The sequence below is a fragment of the Rhinatrema bivittatum genome, chromosome 4, assembly GCF_901001135.1.
Source record: "Rhinatrema bivittatum chromosome 4, aRhiBiv1.1, whole genome shotgun sequence".
In the NCBI taxonomy this organism is placed as follows: domain Eukaryota; kingdom Metazoa; phylum Chordata; class Amphibia; order Gymnophiona; family Rhinatrematidae; genus Rhinatrema; species Rhinatrema bivittatum.
This window is the reverse complement of record NC_042618.1, coordinates 476,074,294-476,092,562: the sequence shown is the minus strand read 5'-3', so window position 1 is coordinate 476,092,562 and position 18,269 is coordinate 476,074,294.

Here is an 18,269-nt window from a genome sequence, read left to right as displayed (position 1 = left end):
GGGCAAAGGCACATGCAACAGCGCTACCAGCCAGGTAACGGGGCAGAAGCACATGCAACAGCGCTACCAGCCAAGTAACAGGGGCAGAAGCACATGCAACAGCGCTACCAGCCAGGTAACGGGGCAGAAGCACATGCAACAGTGCTACCAGCCAGGTAACGGGGCAGAAGCACATTGCAACAGCGCTACCAGCCAGGTAACGGGGCAGAAGCACATGCAACAGTGCTACCAGCCAGGTAACGGGGCAGAAGCACATGCAACAGTGCTACCAGCCAGGTAACGGGGCAGAAGCACATGCAACAGCGCTACCAGCCAGGTAACAGGGGCAGAAGCACATGCAACAGTGCTACCAGCCAGGTAACGGGGCAAAAGCACATGCAACAGTGCTACCAGCCAGGTAACAGGGCAGAAGCACATGCAACAGCGCTACCAGCCAGGTAACGGGGCAAAAGCACATGCAACAGCGCTACCAGCCAGGTAACGGGGCAGAAGCACATGCAACAGTGCTACCTGTGCTACCAGTCAGGTAAGGGGGCAAAAGCACATGCAACAGTGCTACCAGCCAGGTAACAGGGCAGAAGCACATGCAACAGTGCTACCAGCCAGGTAACGGGGCAGAAGCACTTGCAACAGCGCTACCAGCCAGGTAACGGGGCAAAAGCACATGCAACAGTGCTACCAGCCAGGTAACAGGGCAGAAGCACATGCAACAGCGCTACCAGCCAGGTAACGGGGCAAAAGCACATGCAACAGTGCTACCAGCCAGGTAACAGGGCAGAAGCACATGCAACAGCGCTACCAGCCAGGTAACGGGGCAAAAGCACATGCAACAGCGCTACCAGCCAGGTAACGGGGCAGAAGCACATGCAACAGTGCTACCTGTGCTACCAGCCAGGTAACAGGGCAGAAGCACATGCAACAGTGCTACCAGCCAGGTAACGGGGCAAAAGCACATGCAACAGTGCTACCAGCCAGGTAACGGGGCAAAAGCACATGCAACAGCGCTACCAGCCAAGTAACAGGGCAAAAGCACATGCAACAGTGCTACCAGCCAGGTAACAGGGCAGAAGCACATGCAACAGTGCTACCAGCCAGGTAACGGGGCAAAAGCACATGCAACAGTGCTACCAGCCAGGTAACGGGGCAAAAGCACATGCAACAGCGCTACCAGCCAGGTAACGGGGCAAAAGCACATGCAACAGTGCTACCAGCCAGGTAACGGGGCAAAAGCACATGCAACAGCGCTACCAGCCAAGTAACAGGGCAAAAGCACATGCAACAGCGCTACCAGCCAGGTAAGGGGGCAAAAGCACATGCAACAGTGCTACCAGCCAGGTAACAGGGCAGAAGCACATGCAACAGTGCTACCAGCCAAGTAACAGGGCAAAAGCACATGCAACAGTTCTACCAGCCAGGTAACGGGGCAAAAGCACATGCAACAACGCTACCAGCCAGGTAACGGGGCAGAAGCACATGCAACAACGCTACCAGCCAGGTAACAGGGCAAAAGCACATGCAACAGTGCTACCAGCCAGGTAACAGGGCAAAAGCACATGCAACAGCGCTACCAGCCAGGTAACGGGGCAGAGGCACATGCAACAGTGCTACCAGCCAGGTAACAGGGCAGAAGCACATGCAACAGCGCTACCAGCCAGGTAACAGGGCAAAAGCACATGCAACAGCGCTACCAGCCAGGTAACAGGGCAAAAGCGCATGCAACAGCGCTACCAGCCAGGTAACGGGGCAGAGGCACATGCAGCAGTGCTACCAGCCAGGTAACAGGGCAAAAGCACATGCAACAGCGCTACCAGCCAGATAACAGGGCAAAAGCACATGCAACAGCGCTACCAGCCAGGTAACGGGGCAGAAGCACATGCAACAGTGCTACCTGTGCTACCAGCCAGGTAACAGGGCAGAAGCACATGCAACAGTGCTACCAGCCAGGTAAGGGGGCAAAAGCACATGCAACAGCGCTACCAGCCAGGTAACGGGGCAGAAGCACATGCAACAGTGCTACCAGCCAGGTAACGGGGCAGAAGCACATGCAACAGTGCTACCAGCCAGGTAACGGGGCAAAAGCACATGCAACAGCGCTACCAGCCAGGTAAGGGGGCAAAAGCACATGCAACAGTGCTACCAGCCAGGTAACGGGGCAAAAGCACATGCAACAGCGCTACCAGCCAAGTAACAGGGCAAAAGCACATGCAACAGCGCTACCAGCCAGGTAAGGGGGCAAAACCTCATGCTGGTGTAGTGTATTTTATTACTTTTCCTCAAGATGAAATTATGATATGTCAACAGCACCAGAAGGCAAAGAAACATTTATGGAGCAGACTAAAATCTGGCAGCTCAGCTTTCTCAGGTCCTCTGCTCTACACAAGGGCAAGCGTGCAGAGGCCTGGCAGGGCCCAGTTCCTGCCTCTTCCCTAAGAAACCAGAGACAGTGGAGTCAGCGCTCACGCCTGTGGCTGCAGCAGGCTGAACGTCTACCTGCCTCAGGTATTCTGTGCTCGGGGAGGCAGATCACAGACACAGGTGTGCATGGGTGACTGAGTGTCTGTGCTGGCTCGTCCTATATCTTATCAGGCTCTGATAAAGATCTTTTCTTCCTCAAACATAGAAACATAACATAGAAACATAGAAATGACGGCAGAAGAAGACCAAATGGCCCATCCAGTCTGCCCAGCAAGCTTCCCTCATTTCTTCTCCCATACTTATCTGTTTCTCTTAGCTCTTGGTTCTAATTCCCTTCCACCCCCGCCATTAATGTAGAGAGCGGTGATGGAGCTGCATCCAAGTGAAATATCTAGCTTGATTAGTTAGAGGTAGTAGGGGTAGTAACCGCCGCAATAAGCAAGCTACACCCATGCTTATTTGTTTTTACCCAGACTATGTTATACAGCCCTTATTGGTTGTTTATCTTCTCCCCTGCCGTTGAAGCAGGGAGCTATGCTGGATATGCATCTAAAGTGAAGTATCAGGCACATTTGGTTTGGGGTAGTAACCGCCGTAACAAGCCAGCTACTCCCCGCTTTGTGAGTGTGAATCCTTTTTTCTTCTCCCCTGCCGTTGAAGTTATGCTGGATATGCGTGAAGTATCAGTTTTTCTTTTCCCCTGCCGTTGAAGCAGAGAGCTATGCTGGAAATTCGTGATGTATCAGTCTTTCTCCCGTCTTGTGAGAGTGGCTCTGCAGCCCAGCCCAGACGCTTCCTGCTATTCGTCCTCCACAGGGTGAGTTGGGCCCTACACGGCTGTGATAGGAGCTGCACCAAACTCAGGCAGTGAAAATGTGCAGAAAACCTTCATTCCGTCTGACGTGACCACGTCTTTCCCCGCAGCATTTCATTTCCTGAAGCTTTCAGAAGGGAAAAAAATCTACCAAAAATATTATACAGAAAGCCTTGGGAGGCCTCTGCCTGATCCCTCTGGAGAAAAAGTCCCGCTCAAGAGCTTTCTTGCACAGTTTTTTCCATGCACTCTTCTCCTTTCAAACTGAAAAGTTTTCCCAACTGTGCAGCTCGTGCTGGGAAAGCCCCACAGGAGCGAGGGAACGGAGGCCTTTCTGACTCAGGATACCTTGAGGGCTTGGGATAACGTGCACCCTGCCTACTCCTGCATACAGCTTAACTTTCAGCTCTCCTAGCAGAAGAGGAGGGGTGTGTGTGTGTGTGTGCGCGCGAACGTGAGCGTGTGTATGTATGTGCATATGTGTGTGTGTGCACATGTGTATATGTGTGCACGTGTGTATGTCTGCAAACGTGCACTTGTGTATGTATGTGCATATGTATGTGTATTTATGTGCATATGTGTGTGTGCATATGTGTGTGTCTGCAAACGTGCACTTGTGTATGTATGTGCATATGTATGTGTATTTATGTGCATATGTGTGTGTGCACATGTGTATGTCTGCAAACGTGCACTTGTGTATGTATGTGCATATGTATGTGTATTTATGTGCATATGTGTGTGTGTGCATATGTGTATATGTGTACATGTGTGTGTGTCTGCAAACGTGCACTTGTGTATGTATGTGCATATGTATGTGTATTTATGTGCATATGTGTGTGTGCATATGTGTATATGTGTACACATATGTGTGTCTGCAAACGTGCACTTGTGTATGTATGTGCATATGTGTGTGTATGTGTGTATGTGCACACTTCTATATGTGTGCACACGTGCATTTGTACGCACATGCACGTGTATGTATGTGCACGTGTATGTGTGTGGATGCGCATACATATGCGTGTGTATGTATGTGCATGTGTGTGTATATGTGTGTGTGCTTGTGTGTGTGTATGTGCACATGTGTAAATGTGTGTGTGTGTGTGCGCAAACATGAGCATATGTACATATGTGCATGTGTGTGTATGTGCACGCTTGTGTGTATGTACACATGTGTATATGTGTGCACGTGTGTCTGCAAACTCTCACTTGTGTATGTATATGCATATGGGTGTGTATGAATGTATGTGTATGTGCACATGCATGTGTGTGTGTGTGTGTGCGTGAATGTGAGCGTGTGTATGTATGTGCATATGTGTGTGGGTAGATACAGGAGAGGACGTGCTTCTTAGTCCTTCAACAGGAGAAAAGCTTCCCGCCCCCCGAGCCAGGCATTCCAAAAATGTCTGAGCTGCACAGATCTGTGAAAATACTTACAAGACATATGATGTTTGCCTTCCAGTGCTGAGGGGTATCGAGTAACCACCTACGTATAGAAGAAGCAGGGCCTTACCACATGTGTACAGAGAGCGACATGGAGGTGCTATTGCTGGGGACAGCTGGCAGCTAAATTCAGTTAGATCATATTATTTACTTTTCACTTCATTCCCAAGGAGGTATTAATGGTTATACCTAAAAAAAAAGTTACTATCTACAAGCTGCTCCTACCAGTATGAATCTAACTATATCACAGCCCTACATGCTGATTATCAGCACAGCCCCATGCAGGCATCATCACACTGAAACACGCACAGCCAAACAGAAACAGAAATAGAAACCATGAATACAGCACAGACAGCTGAAGAGAGGATCTTCATCAGAGCCCCATGCAGCCAACTCACTGATGCATATAAAGCATGAATACTGCAAAAGAGAGTGAATCTTCATAACAGCCCCATGCATGCATCGCACTAATACAAGGAACACATGAATACAGCACAGACAGCTTTTTTAATACAAGTAATACAGGAATACAGCACAGAAAGCTGAAGAGCAGATATTCATAACAGCCCCATGCATGCATCATATTAATACAAGTAATACATGAATACAGCACAGATAGCTCAAGAGCAGATATTCATAACAGCCCCATGCATGCATCGCATTTTATTTAGATTTATATTCTGCTTTTTTAATACAAGTAATACATGAATACAGCACAGACAGCTGAAGAGCAGACCTTCTTCAGAGCCCCATGCAGGCGTCACACTAACACATGGAAAACAGATACAGCTGAAGCGTGGACTCATTGGTGGACACTTTTTAAACTATAAAAACATGAAAATATTTTACAATACAAAAGAAAGACGACAGGAATAAGATCAAAACAAAGAAGCAACAGAGCTGAGAAACAGATTGAGAATTAGAAAATTCCTAGCACAGCTGCTTTCAAATAGTAACAGTTTGCAGGGATTTGTTTTTTGTACCTCGCCCCGAGCACTGGAGGGTGGGTAATACATGTTTTTAAATAAATAAATGTGTCAGGCGTTTTCCAGATCATTTTGGAAGTCATATTCCTGACGCCTTGCAAGTTGAATGCTTATAAAGCAGGCAGGACTGGTTCCGAGTTACCAGTAATTTGCTAGCAAGTATTTGGCTGAGTGAAGCCTTCCTCCAGGTGTGCTGCATCCCAGCAGGAGCTGCAGGGGGCCCGGTTCTGGCCTGGGGGGGGGGGGGGGGGGGGGTAGACCCGCCCGCAGACGGCCAGGGGATGGGGAGCTCGCAGGCCTCTCCTCACTTCCTTTGGCTTCCCTATCCTCCCCAATCTTATTCCCTGCTGCAAACCACTACTGACACCGAGTCCCGTTCCATACATTCTGGATCTCATCTGCCATCTGTTCAGTCCACTGCTCTTCAACTTCAAACTTTTCTTCTTCTCATCCCCTCTCCCTGACAGCAGCTCCTCCCGTGGCTGTCATCATCACACCTCCTCCTCTCTCCTAGGTATTCTCCTTCTCCTCCTCCTCTCAGCTGGGGATATCAGGCCCATTCTGGCCCTCCAAGGCAGCTTTTATCCCATCAGTGCCTATCAGACTCTTACACCTGCAGTGTTATCCCAGTCCCCTTCTCCTTCTCTTTCTCCAGCCCTCTATGGAACGCCCACTCTATTTCCCACAAGCTCGCCTATATTCATGACCTCCTTAGCTCTCATACTCTTCATGAGGAAAGGAGTGGAGACTGGAGAATAAAATGCCTCAGTATCGCTCCCTGGTGCGACTGCACCTTGAGAATTGTGTGCAGTTCTGGTCACCGCATCTCAAAAAAAGACATAGAAAAGGTACAGAGAAGGCGACCATGTGATTCAAAGTGGAACACTGGAGACAGTGGAGGAGAAGAAGAAGGAGGAGCCAAAGGCTGCTCCTCTCCCACTCCTGTTAACTTAACAATTGGGTGAGTGAGGGGATCCAGATGGATGTAGAGGGAGCGACTTGGCGAAGTTAGCAAGTAGCACATTTAAAACAAATCGGAGAAAATTCTTTTTCACTCAGCACACAATTAAACTCTGGAATTTGTTGCCAGAGGATGTGGTTAGTGCAGTTAGTGTAGCTAGGTTTAAAAAAGGTTTGGCTAAGTTCTTGGAGGAGAAGTCCATAAACTGCTATTAATCAATAGGGAACAGGCACTGCTATTACTAGCAACAGTAGCATGGAATAGTTAGTTTTTGGGTACTTGCCAGGTTCTTATGGCCTGGATTGGTCTCTGTTGGAAACAGGATGCTGGGCTTGATGGACCCTCGGTCTGACCCAGTATGGCAAGTCTTATGCTCTTATGTGCGAGGGAATTAATGGAGTGACTGGGCGAACGCAGTAGTGGGGAGCAAATGGTCTAAACCTACCGGGGATTGGGAAGGAGGGAAGGACAGAGTGAACTGGGGATAGAGGGGAAGAGAGGGAGGGCTGGAGTGAACTGGGGATGGGGGCAGGGGAGGGAGGAAGGGAGGGTAGTGGCGAGGTTTCCTGTATGTTACAATTGATAGCTCATTGACAATGAGATTCCTCATTAGGGAACTTAGTCAAAAGTTCATTCTTCAAATTAACAGGCCGATACGGTACAGTGTACTCCGGCGGAGCGCACTGTTAACCCGCATCTGGACGCGCGTTTTCGACACGCTATTACCTAATGTAATAGCGTGTCGAAAACGCGCGTCCAACCCTCACGAACCTAATAGCGCCCGCAGCATGCAAATGCATATTGATGAGCCTATTAGGTATTCCTGTGCGATACAGAAAGTAAAATGTGCAGCCAAGCCGCAGGATTTTACTTTCAGAAATTAACGCCTGCCCAAAGGCTGGCGTTAATTTCTCCGGGCACCAGGGAAGTGCACAGAAAAGCAGTAAAAACTGCTTTTCTGTGCACCCTCCGACTTAATATCATGGCGATATTAAGTCGGAGGCCTCAAAAGTTAAAAAAAAGTTAAAAATTTTAAAAAAAAAATTTAAAATGGGCTCGCGGCTTGAAAACCGGACGCTCAATTTTGCCGGCGTCCGGTTTCCGAGCCCGTGGCTGTCAGCGGGCTCGAGGACCGACGCCGGCAAAATTGAGCGTCGGCTGTCAAACCCGCTGACAGCCGCCGCTTCCGTCAAAAAAGAGGCACTAGGGACACGCTAGTGTCCCTAGTGCCTCTTTTTGCCGTGGGCCCTAATTTAAATAAATTAAGTCACTGAATCGCGCGTACAGGAGACCGGGCGCTCTCCCGCGCGAGGTTTACTGTATCAGCCCGCGTGTATGTTAAAAAACCTAAAGCCGCTACCAGACCCGCACGATTTCAGAAGACTCCTGCAGGCTTTGGACCACTGTAACGCTGATGTGAGCCTCGCAGATAGCGCAGAATGCGGCGGCACGCTTACGTACAGGAACCAAGGTGCGCCAACACCGTACACTAACGCTGGAAGCCAGCCCAGCAAAGGATTTATTATAAAATAATGTCCACGGTACATAAAACTCCGCAAAACGCAAAGCGACTCCTGCTCTTAGATCCGAAGGCAAAACTCTCGTAGGCTGGGCGGCCCCCGTGAAACGGCAGGAACGCGGTCCCAGAAAACCGACCTTGCATGCGGCAAGACCTTCTACCTACTTACAACTGCGTCTGACGAGAGGGAAAATACTCGAATTATTTCCTTTTCTTTACATTTTTAGCCTCTTCTTTACTTTTACTGTTTTATTGTTTTTATTTTCTTTTGTCTAAATGGCTTAATTGTTTTAAATCTGTCTCTTGATTTGTACGTCAGTTTGAACTCCGCTGTGGACTGTGGAACAGAAGAGTTTTTAAATAAATGGATATAAAATGAAATGTGGGAAGCCTCCACAGATATAAACCACATAAAAAAATAGTGAACTGGGGATTTCAAGGGGAGGGGGGAAGTGATGGGGGATTGAGGGGGAAGGGAGGGAGTGAGGACGGGGCTCTGGAAGGGGAGGGGGTGAAGTGATGGGGGACTGAGGGGGAAGGGAGGGAGTGAGGACGGGGCTTTGGAAGGGGAGGGGGTGAAGTGATGGGGGACTTGAGGGGGAAGGGAGGGAGTGAGGATGGGGCTTCTGGAAGGGGAGGGGGTGAAGTGATGGGGGATTGAGGGGGAAGGGAGGGAGTGAGGACGGGGCTTAGAAGGGGAGGGGGTGAAGTGATGGGGGACTGAGGGGGAAGGGAGGGAGTGAGGATGGGGCTTTGGAAGGGGAGGGGGTGAAGTGATGGGGGATTGAGGGGGAAGGGAGGGAGTGAGGATGGGGCTTTGGAAGGGGAGGGGGTGAAGTGATGGGGGACTGAGGGGGAAGGGAGGGAGTGAGGACGGGGCTCTTGGAAGGGGAGGGGGTGAAGTGATGGGGGATTGAGGGGGAAGGGAGGGAGTGAGGACGGGGCTTTGGAAGGGGAGGGGGTGAAGTGATGGGGGACTGAGGGGGAAGGGAGGGAGTGAGGATGGGGCTCTGGAAGGGGAGGGGGTGAAGTGATGGGGGACTGAGGGGGAAGGGAGGGAGTGAGGATGGGGCTCTGGAAGGGGAGGGGGTGAAGTGATGGGGGATTGAGGGGGAAGGGAGGGAGTGAGGACGGGGCTTAGAAGGGGAGGGGTGAAGTGATGGGGGACTGAGGGGGGAAGGGAGGGAGTGAGGATGGGGCTTTGGAAGGGGAGGGGGTGAAGTGATGGGGGATTGAGGGGGGAAGGGAGGGAGTGAGGATGGGGCTTTGGAAGGGGAGGGGGTGAAGTGATGGGGCTGGAAGGGGGAGGGGGAAGTGATGGGGGATTGAGGGGGGGAAGGGAGGGAGTGAGGATGGGGCTTTGGGAGGGGAGGGGGGAAGTGATGGGGGACTGAGGGGGGAAGGGAGGGAGTGAGGACGGGGCTTTGGAAGAGGAGGGGGTGAAGTGATGGGGGATTGAGGGGGAAGGGAGGGAGGGTGGGGGCTTTGGAAGGGGAGGGGGTGAAGTGATGGGGGACTGAGGGGGGGAGGGAGGGAGGGAGGACGGGGCTTTGGAAGGGGGGATGGAGGGCACGAGGTGGGGCTTCCTTGCTCCTCCTCCACCTCCCATCCCTAGTCCTCCCTCCTTCCTCCCCCTTCTTTCCCAGCTCCCCGGCTCTGATCCTTCCCCCTCTATCCCACACCTGACCATCTTCTCTCCCCTTCTCTCCTCCCCTTCCCTTTCCGTATCTTCCCTGATTCCCCATCCTCTCCTCCCTCTTCATCTCTTATCTCCTTACCCTTCCTTCTCTATTTCCCTCCTCTGCAGTCTCCTCTCTTCCCATTCCCAGATCCCTTCCTCTCCCTCCTCCCCAGCCCCAATCACTAAAATCCCTTTTCCCTCTAATAAAGAATCAAATAAATTAAATGGACACAGAAATGTCAGAAAATGACTTTATTTTTATAATTTAAAGAATGCATTATTTAAATTGCAAATCTATGCGACATTATGCTAATTTACCGTATAATTGCTGCAGAATCTTGAACATTCTGCCGCGGGAAACTGGGGGCTCTGTCTGTGCTTTAGCCACTCTTCTCCCTCCCCTTCCCCTTCCTATAAGTCGCACCGAACCTCAGCCTTGGCTCAGCCCTAGAATTCACTTCTGCAGAACGTCTCCTGCCACGCAGACTTCACGCTTTTCAAATTCATACTGACCACCTTCCAGCTTCCTCTTGCACTTACCAAGCAAGACTACTACATCCATCCGACCAACTCTCTTACATCCAACTCTCGCCGTCTCAATTCCCTCCCCCTCTTCCCTCTCGGCTCAGACTATGGCTGACGACCTCCATGACGAGGCTCACAAAGTTACTCGTTGAGTTCTCAACAAGGTCACCTCTACTTCCCTGTCACCTGCTCTTTCCTTTTACCCTTCCCCGGCCTCAGCCACTCTCTCCCCCTTTTCTGAATTCACAGTGAAGGAACCTGCTCGTCTTCTCTCTTCCTCCAAACTCACTACTTGTTCCTCTGACCCTGTCCCCCCTCGATTCCTCAGCTCCATCTCCACTGCGGTCATCCCTTCTACCTGTCACATCCTCAGTCTATCATTATCCACTGCTGTAGTCAAAATCCCTCATCGGATCCTACCTGTCCTGCCAACTATCGTCCCATTTCCCTTCTGCCTCCAAACTACTTGAGCATGCCGTTCACCACCACTGTCTTGACTTTCTTACATCTCTAGCAGTTCTTGATCAAGTCCAGTCTGGTTTTTCCCCTCTACATTCAACTGAAACAGCCCCTGCCAAAGTCTCCAATGATCTGGTTATGGCTAAAGCCTATGGTGTTTATTCTGTCCTTATCCTCCTTGACCTGTCTGCTGCTTTTGAGACCTTTGATCACCACCTGCTCTTTGATACTCTGTCCTCGCTTGGATATCAGGACTCTGACCTGTCTTGTTCCTCTGACTCTGTTCTCACCCAATTCCTCAACTCCTCAAGATGTAGGTGGTTCTAGGGTTCTAGTCTGTCAGATGGGGCCATCTATCAGAAGGTTAATTTTGGTCCTTTGTGGGTACCCCATGGGATGCTGGACCCACGTGTTAACATCTGTGGTGGGGGATTGCCTTCAACGGGCCCGTACCTCATATACTTACAGACTGGGCTGGTGGGAATGGTCATGTGATTATCTCAGCTTCTGCTGAGGGATTGCCGTGGAACTCGATGCGACTTAGGTGGGTAAGCAGCAGCCACTAAATGTAAGCGCATATTCAGCAGCCACTACTTAACCACATAAGTCCTAATTATCCGGCTAAGCAGTGCTGAACACGCTTTGAATATTGGGCCTCTTATGTTTTGTCGGCTGCTTTGATATATTCATTCTTTTCATGGTTTTAATATTATGAATGATGTCTTATATCTCTTGATTTTTATTGCTTGATGTTTTGTGAGTTGTACTTATGTTTCTGTTTTTCCATTGTTGCATTGCATAATACAGTCGGGCTTGTTGTGGTTACCAGAGCATGTTTGTGAGCGAGAGAGAACGAGTGAGCCAATGAGCATATGTTTGAGCAAGAGGACAATGTAAGCCAGTGGGCCTGTGTGTCAGTATAAAAGAGATCGACTGAGCCAGTGAACATGTGTGTGAGCAAGAATGAGTTGGTGAACATGTATGTGAGCATCTATATGAGAGAGCAAATGAGCCAGTGAGCATGTGTGTGAGCAAGAACAAGTTAGTGAACATGTATGTGAGCATCTATATGAGAGAGCAAATGAGCCAGTGAGCATGAGTGTGTGAGCAAGAACGAGTTAGTGAACATGTATGTGAGCATCTATATGAGAAAGCAAATGAGCCAGTGAGCATGAGTGTGTGAGCAAGAACGAGTTAGTGAACATGTATGTGAGCATCTATATGAGAGAGCAAATGAGCCAGAGAGCATGTGTGTGAGCAAGAACAAGTTAGTGAACATGTATGTGAGCATCTATATGAGAGAGCAAATGAGCCAGTGAGCATGAGTGTGTGAGCAAGAACAAGTTAGTGAACATGTATGTGAGCATCTATATGAGAGAGCAAATGAGCCAGTGAGCATGAGTGTGTGATACAGTGAGCATGTATGTGAGAGAGAGCATGTGAGCCAGTGAGCATATACGAGAGACAGCGTGTGATCTAGTGAGCATGTGTGTGAGAGAGAATATAAGGGAGTTTGTGTGAGAATGAACGTGTGTGTTAGAGAGAGAAGAAATCTCCCACCCTTTACTAATCCATGACAATCTCAGGGTGAGTGGAATCTAAAGCTCCCAGGTACGACGAGCAGGGGATTTATTTTGGCTTTAATTTTAATTATTGGGGGTGTTTGCTATGTCTGCTATTTTGAAATATTTAATCGATGTCTAGGAAACTAAAATAACAATGTTACATGTTTGTAATCACTGGATGTTCTTTTCATCAGCTGTTTTGAAATATTTATTCTTTTTCTGAGTTTGGTTTCACTATTATGATTGATGTTTTATATTTCTTGATGTTATTGTTTGATATTTAGTGAGGAATGATATTTGGTTTTCCATTCAATACAATCTGGCTTGTTGTGGTTTCAAGTTCCGTTTTTGTCTGCATGTTTCTATTTATACTTTATTATCTCTTCATTTTGTAGTTGGTGAGGGTCTGTCTGTGTTCTACAGGTGTGACTAGGGTGAGATATTCTGCTAAGCAGACTTGTGGGCTGGTCCCTACCACTGGTCTAGAGTATGCACTATTTCTTGGTTATTTAGGAAAAATGTGACATTTATTTTGGAGATATTTGGCTTAATTTGCCAGGTTTCAGAGCTGACTTAGCACGTTGATGCATGTGCTGCAGAGAAAGTGCACGAGGGCGTCAGATACCCCGTGGGCATCCCCCGAGCTGATATTTTCCTGCCGTCCGCCCTTGCTAACAGATTGAAATAGTCACTAAGAAATGCAAGCCCTTGCAGGCAGTGGAATAGGACCAGGACCGGATCAGCCTGTCCTGAAAATCTGGAGCCAGCTGACACCCCTAGCGGGAAAGAAAGTTTAAAAAAAAGGACAACAACTTGCAAAGAAGCCGAAAACCGACCGAGAAGGCTGAAAGTGGCATTCTTTGGCCTCGAAGGGCAGAGATTCCCAGCCGGGGGGAAGAGGAGCTCTGCACGCAGATCGCTGCTTAGTGACAGCACCGCGCAGACTGTTTCAGCAGATCTGTAAATAAAGCACTGAGACACGCAGCTAAGCACCCTCCTCATCCCAGCCACCCCCAGCTGACAAAACAAAAATAAAGGACAGGAATCGCTTGGCTTTAACTGAGTTTATTATTACTGTGAGGCAAACGAAACACTGCCGCCTCCCTCGGCCGTACAGGAACCCGCTCCGCAGAAAATGCAGGGTGGCAAATCCCTCCCCCCCCCCCCCCCCCCAGGCAGAACAGGTCACCCAAATCTGTGTAGAAGTCGTTTAAAAATAATCAGATTAAATTAGGAATATGACACTAGGCCTTCAATCCCAGGGGGCGCTTGGCTACTTGCTGGTGTTCCTAATTCAGGTCCTTGCTGGGATAAGATGGAGCAGTTGAGATCCCCCTGGTTATTTATTTTACATGGCCCTGGGGTAAGGGGATGTGTTGTCACGACTTGACGTAGGCAGGATTCGTCTCCGGAGGCCTAATCCCTTCAGTAAGAGCCTCCGTGCAGGCTGTGGTTAATTATAAAGCTTCAATGGCTCCGTTCTATTATAGCGTGACAGCCTCGCTTATTTTTATCAAATGATGCCACGAATGCAGGCTGTAAATCAGCGCTCGGATACTCAAACCGTCTGAGCTCCACTTTTGCTGTTTCTACAAGCCTCGAAGCAGCTAAACGTTAGCTGGGCCTTAAGGCGTTTGGTGCATGAAGCCGCTTGACCAGTGCAGAAATACTCAGACCCGATCCCCTCACCTATCCCACCCTCTCCTTGTCCCTGGCCTCCTTCCTCAAACTTCCCAGGGGTTTCGCTTTGCCTAATGTGCCTACAGTATGAAACAGAATGACGCAGCCATAGTGCTGTGTTTCACCGGGATTATCGGCAAGCGTTTGTCACACTGGCGGGACAGACAGCCCTTGGGCCGCTGTTAGGCTGCGTCGACCTATCTTGTACAAGCACAAGTAGAGGCCTTAACAGGCGGCAGCTGACTCTCCACAAGGCAAGGCCTTACGCCTTACCAACCACCGACTCCCTTGGGTTCAGCCAATAGGATCTGGCGGCCGGCAGGACTTTCCGGCCCCGGGTATGAACAAGGTCAGTGGCTGGGCTGAGGTCAAAAGTAGGCAGCGAGCATAGCAAAGTTAAGGTCCAGGCTGAGGTCAAGGCACAGGAAGGCAGTCCAGAGGGAAGAGCACAACAGGACAGACAGGAGTGGGCAAAGCAGGAACACACAGGGACTAAACAGGTAGTACTTCTGAGGCAGGATGTGATGTCACCTGTGCGTGTCACAGGAAGTCCCGCCTGCAGGACCTATAAAAGAGAGCTCAGGAGCTGCAGGAAGCTCAGCCATGTTCCTTGGATGCAGCAAGATGCTGGAGGTGCTTCAGTGAGGGGCATTACAACGTTCAACTATCATTCTTTCTCCAAGAGAAGAACTGACTAGCCCCCAGGTTAAAGGACCTGTGACTTTTCACAGTGAAGAATTATTTGACTTGTATTCAAATCCTAATGAAACTCCTAGACTGGGGTCCTGTCTAGGAGTCCATGGGGCACACACTCAGTACCGGAGCCAAGTCTCCTTCAGGCAGTGCTGGGAAAAATACTAGAAACTATTCTAAAGATCAAAATCACAGAGCATATAGAAAGACATGGTTTAATGGGACACAGCCAGCATGGATTTACCCAAGGGAAGTCTTGCCTCACAAATCTGCTTCATTTTTTTGAAGGAGTTAATAAACATGTGGATAAAGGTGAACCGGTAGATGTGGTGTATTTAGATTTTCAGAAGGCATTTGACATGAGAGGCTTCTAAGAAAACTAAAAAGTCATGGAATAGGAGGCGATGTCCTTTCGTGGATTACAAACTGGTTAAAAGACAGGAAACAGAGAGTAGGATTAAATGGTCAATTTTCTCAGTGGAAAAGGGTAAACAGTGGAGTGCCCCAGGGATCTGTACTTGGACAGGTACTTTTCAATATATTTATAAATGATCTGGAAAGGAATACGGCGAGTGAGGTTATCAAATTTGTGGATGATACAAAATTATTCACAGTAGTTAAATCACAAGCAGACTGTGATACATTACAGGAGGACCTTGCAAGACTGGAAGATTGGGCAACCAAATGGCAGATGAAATTTAATGTGGACAAGTGCAAGGTGATGCATATAGGGAAAAATAACCCATACTTACTCCTGGGGGAATTCTGCGCAAAAAAATTGAAAATTCTGAGCACACATTTTCTAAATTCTGCTAAATTCTGCACATTTATTTGTCAAAATAACATTTTTTGCAAATTATTCTGTATTTCAGTGCAATCCAGTATTTTCAAGAGAGGAGGTAAAGAGGAACAGGAGCAGAGGTCAAAGGAGGATTCACATCTCCACCTGCTCTAGGCCAGGGGCAGCAACCCAGGGCACTGGACAGCTGGGCAGACAATGACCGCCACCGCTTCCTGAATCAGAAAGCTGGCTCCAAGCCTCACACGCAGCAGCAGGAGTCGCGTTTAACCAAACACGTGTGGGGCCGGTCTCGCGCAGCAGGAGGTGATGTTTGGTTAAACGCAACCTCTGCAGCAGACGTCAGAGTCCACTCAGCTGTCCAGTGCCAGGGCACACAAGTCCAAGGCTGCAGACCCCTGGCTCAGAACACATGGAAATATGAATCCCCCTTGGCCTCTGCCCCTCTCCCCATTCACACGCTTTCCCCTCTTACCTCCAGCCCCCACTAGAAACACTCTCTCCCCCCTCCTGTCTCCCTCTCTCCCCCTTCCCGTTCACTCTCCCCCTCTCTCTCCCTTCCCCTCTCACTCTCCCCTCTCCCCCTCTCATTCTCTCTCCCCCTCTCCCCTCTCTCATTCTCTATCCCCCTTCTTCCCATCGCTCATTCTTTCCCCCTCTCTCCTTCCCCTCTCCATCCTCCCCCCCGATTTATTTTATTTTATTTACAATTTTTTAATACTGACATTCGTAGGGAAACATATTGGTTTACATTTAACATAAAGGATAGCAACAGCGCTTTACAGTGAAACTAATGAACTATGGTAACAGTAGAACATATGTAGCAATTGCAAATAGCAAAAATCGCAGGATTACAATGGTAACAATAGGATATAGCTTGCTAACCTCGCCCGTGCCGCGCTGCCTCCGCTCTCCATGCGGGAACCTTGCCTGTGATGCCTCCGCTCTCCATGCGGGAACCTTGCCTGCGATGCCACCGCTCTCCATGCAGGAACCTTGCCTGCGATGCCTCCGCTCTCCATGCGGGAACCTTGCCTGCGATGCCTCCGCTCTCCATGCGGGAACCTTGCCTGCGATGCCGCCGCTCTCCATGCGGTAACCTTGCCTGCGATGCCTCCGCTCTCCATGCGGGAACCTTGCCTGCGATGCCACCGCTCTCCATGCAGGAACCTTGCCTGCGATGCCTCCGCTCTCCATGCGGGAACCTTACCTGTGATGCCTCCGCTCTCCATGCGGGAACTTTGCCTGCGATGCCTCCGCTCTCCATGCGGTAACCTTGCCTGCGATGCCGCCGCTCTCCATGCGGGAACCTTGCCTGCGATGCCTCCGCTCTCCATGCGGTAACCTTGCCTGCGATGCCGCCGCTCTCCATGCGGGAACTTTGCCTGCGATGCCTCCGCTCTCCATGCGGTAACCTTGCCTGCGATGCCGCCGCTCTCCATGCGGGAACCTTGCCTGCGATGCCTCCGCTCTCCATGCGGTAACCTTGCCTGCGATGCCTCCGCTCTCCATGCGGGAACCTTGCCTGCGCTGCCTCCGCTCTCCATGCGGGAACCTTGCCTGTGATGCCTCCGCTCTCCATGCGGGAACCTTGCCTGCGATGCCACCGCTCTCCATGCAGGAACCTTGCCTGCGATGCCTCCGCTCTCCATGCGGGAACCTTACCTGTGATGCCTCCGCTCTCCATGCGGGAACCTTGCCTGCGATGCCGCCGCTCTCCATGCGGGAACTTTGCCTGCGATGCCTCCGCTCTCCATGCGGTAACCTTGCCTGCGATGCCGCTGCTCTCCATGCGGGAACCTTGCCTGAGATGCCTCCGCTCTCCATGCGGTAACCTTGCCTGCGATGCCTCCGCTCTCCATGCGGGAACCTTACCTGTGATGCCTCCGCTCTCCATGCGGGAACCTTGCCTGCGATGTCGCCGCTCTCCATGCGGGAACTTTGCCTGCGATGCCTCCGCTCTCCATGCGGGAACCTTGCCTGCGATGCCTCCGCTCTCCATGCGGGAACCTTGCCTGCGATGCCGCCGCTCTCCATGCGGGAACTTTGCCTGCGATGCCTCCGCTCTCCATGCGGGAACCTTGCCTGCGATGTCTCCGCTCTCCATGCGGGAACTTTGCCTGCGATGCCTCCGCTCTCCATGCGGTAACCTTGCCTGCGATGCCTCCGCTCTCCATGCGGGAACCTTACCTGTGATGCCTCCGCTCTCCATGCGGGAACCTTGCCTGCGATGCCGCCGCTCTCCATGCGGGAACTTTGCCTGCGATGCCTCCGCTCTCCATGCGGGAACCTTGCCTGCGATGCCGCCGCTCTCCATGCGGGAACCTTGCCTGCGATGCCTCCGCTCTCCATGCGGTAACCTTGCCTGCGATGCCTCCGCTCTCCATGCGGGAACCTTGTCTGCGATGCCTCCGCTCTCCATGCGGGAACCTTGCCTGCGATGCCTCTGCTCTCCATGCAGGAACCTTGCCTGCGATGCCTCCGTTCTCCGTGTGCGCACCCATGTCGCAATGGTTCCGCTCTCCGTGAACGACGAACCGCGCCCGTGCCGCAATGCTTCCGGTTTTGCTTCCATGTCCGGCAGAGCATTTGGAAGGGGGAAGTATTCAGCAGTGGTGGAGTCTGCGAGGCGAGGGAGGAAATCGGCGGGAAGGGAGAATTCTGTGCAAATTCTGCATTCCACGGTAGCACAGAATTCCCCCAGGACTACTGTAGTTACATGATGTTAGGTT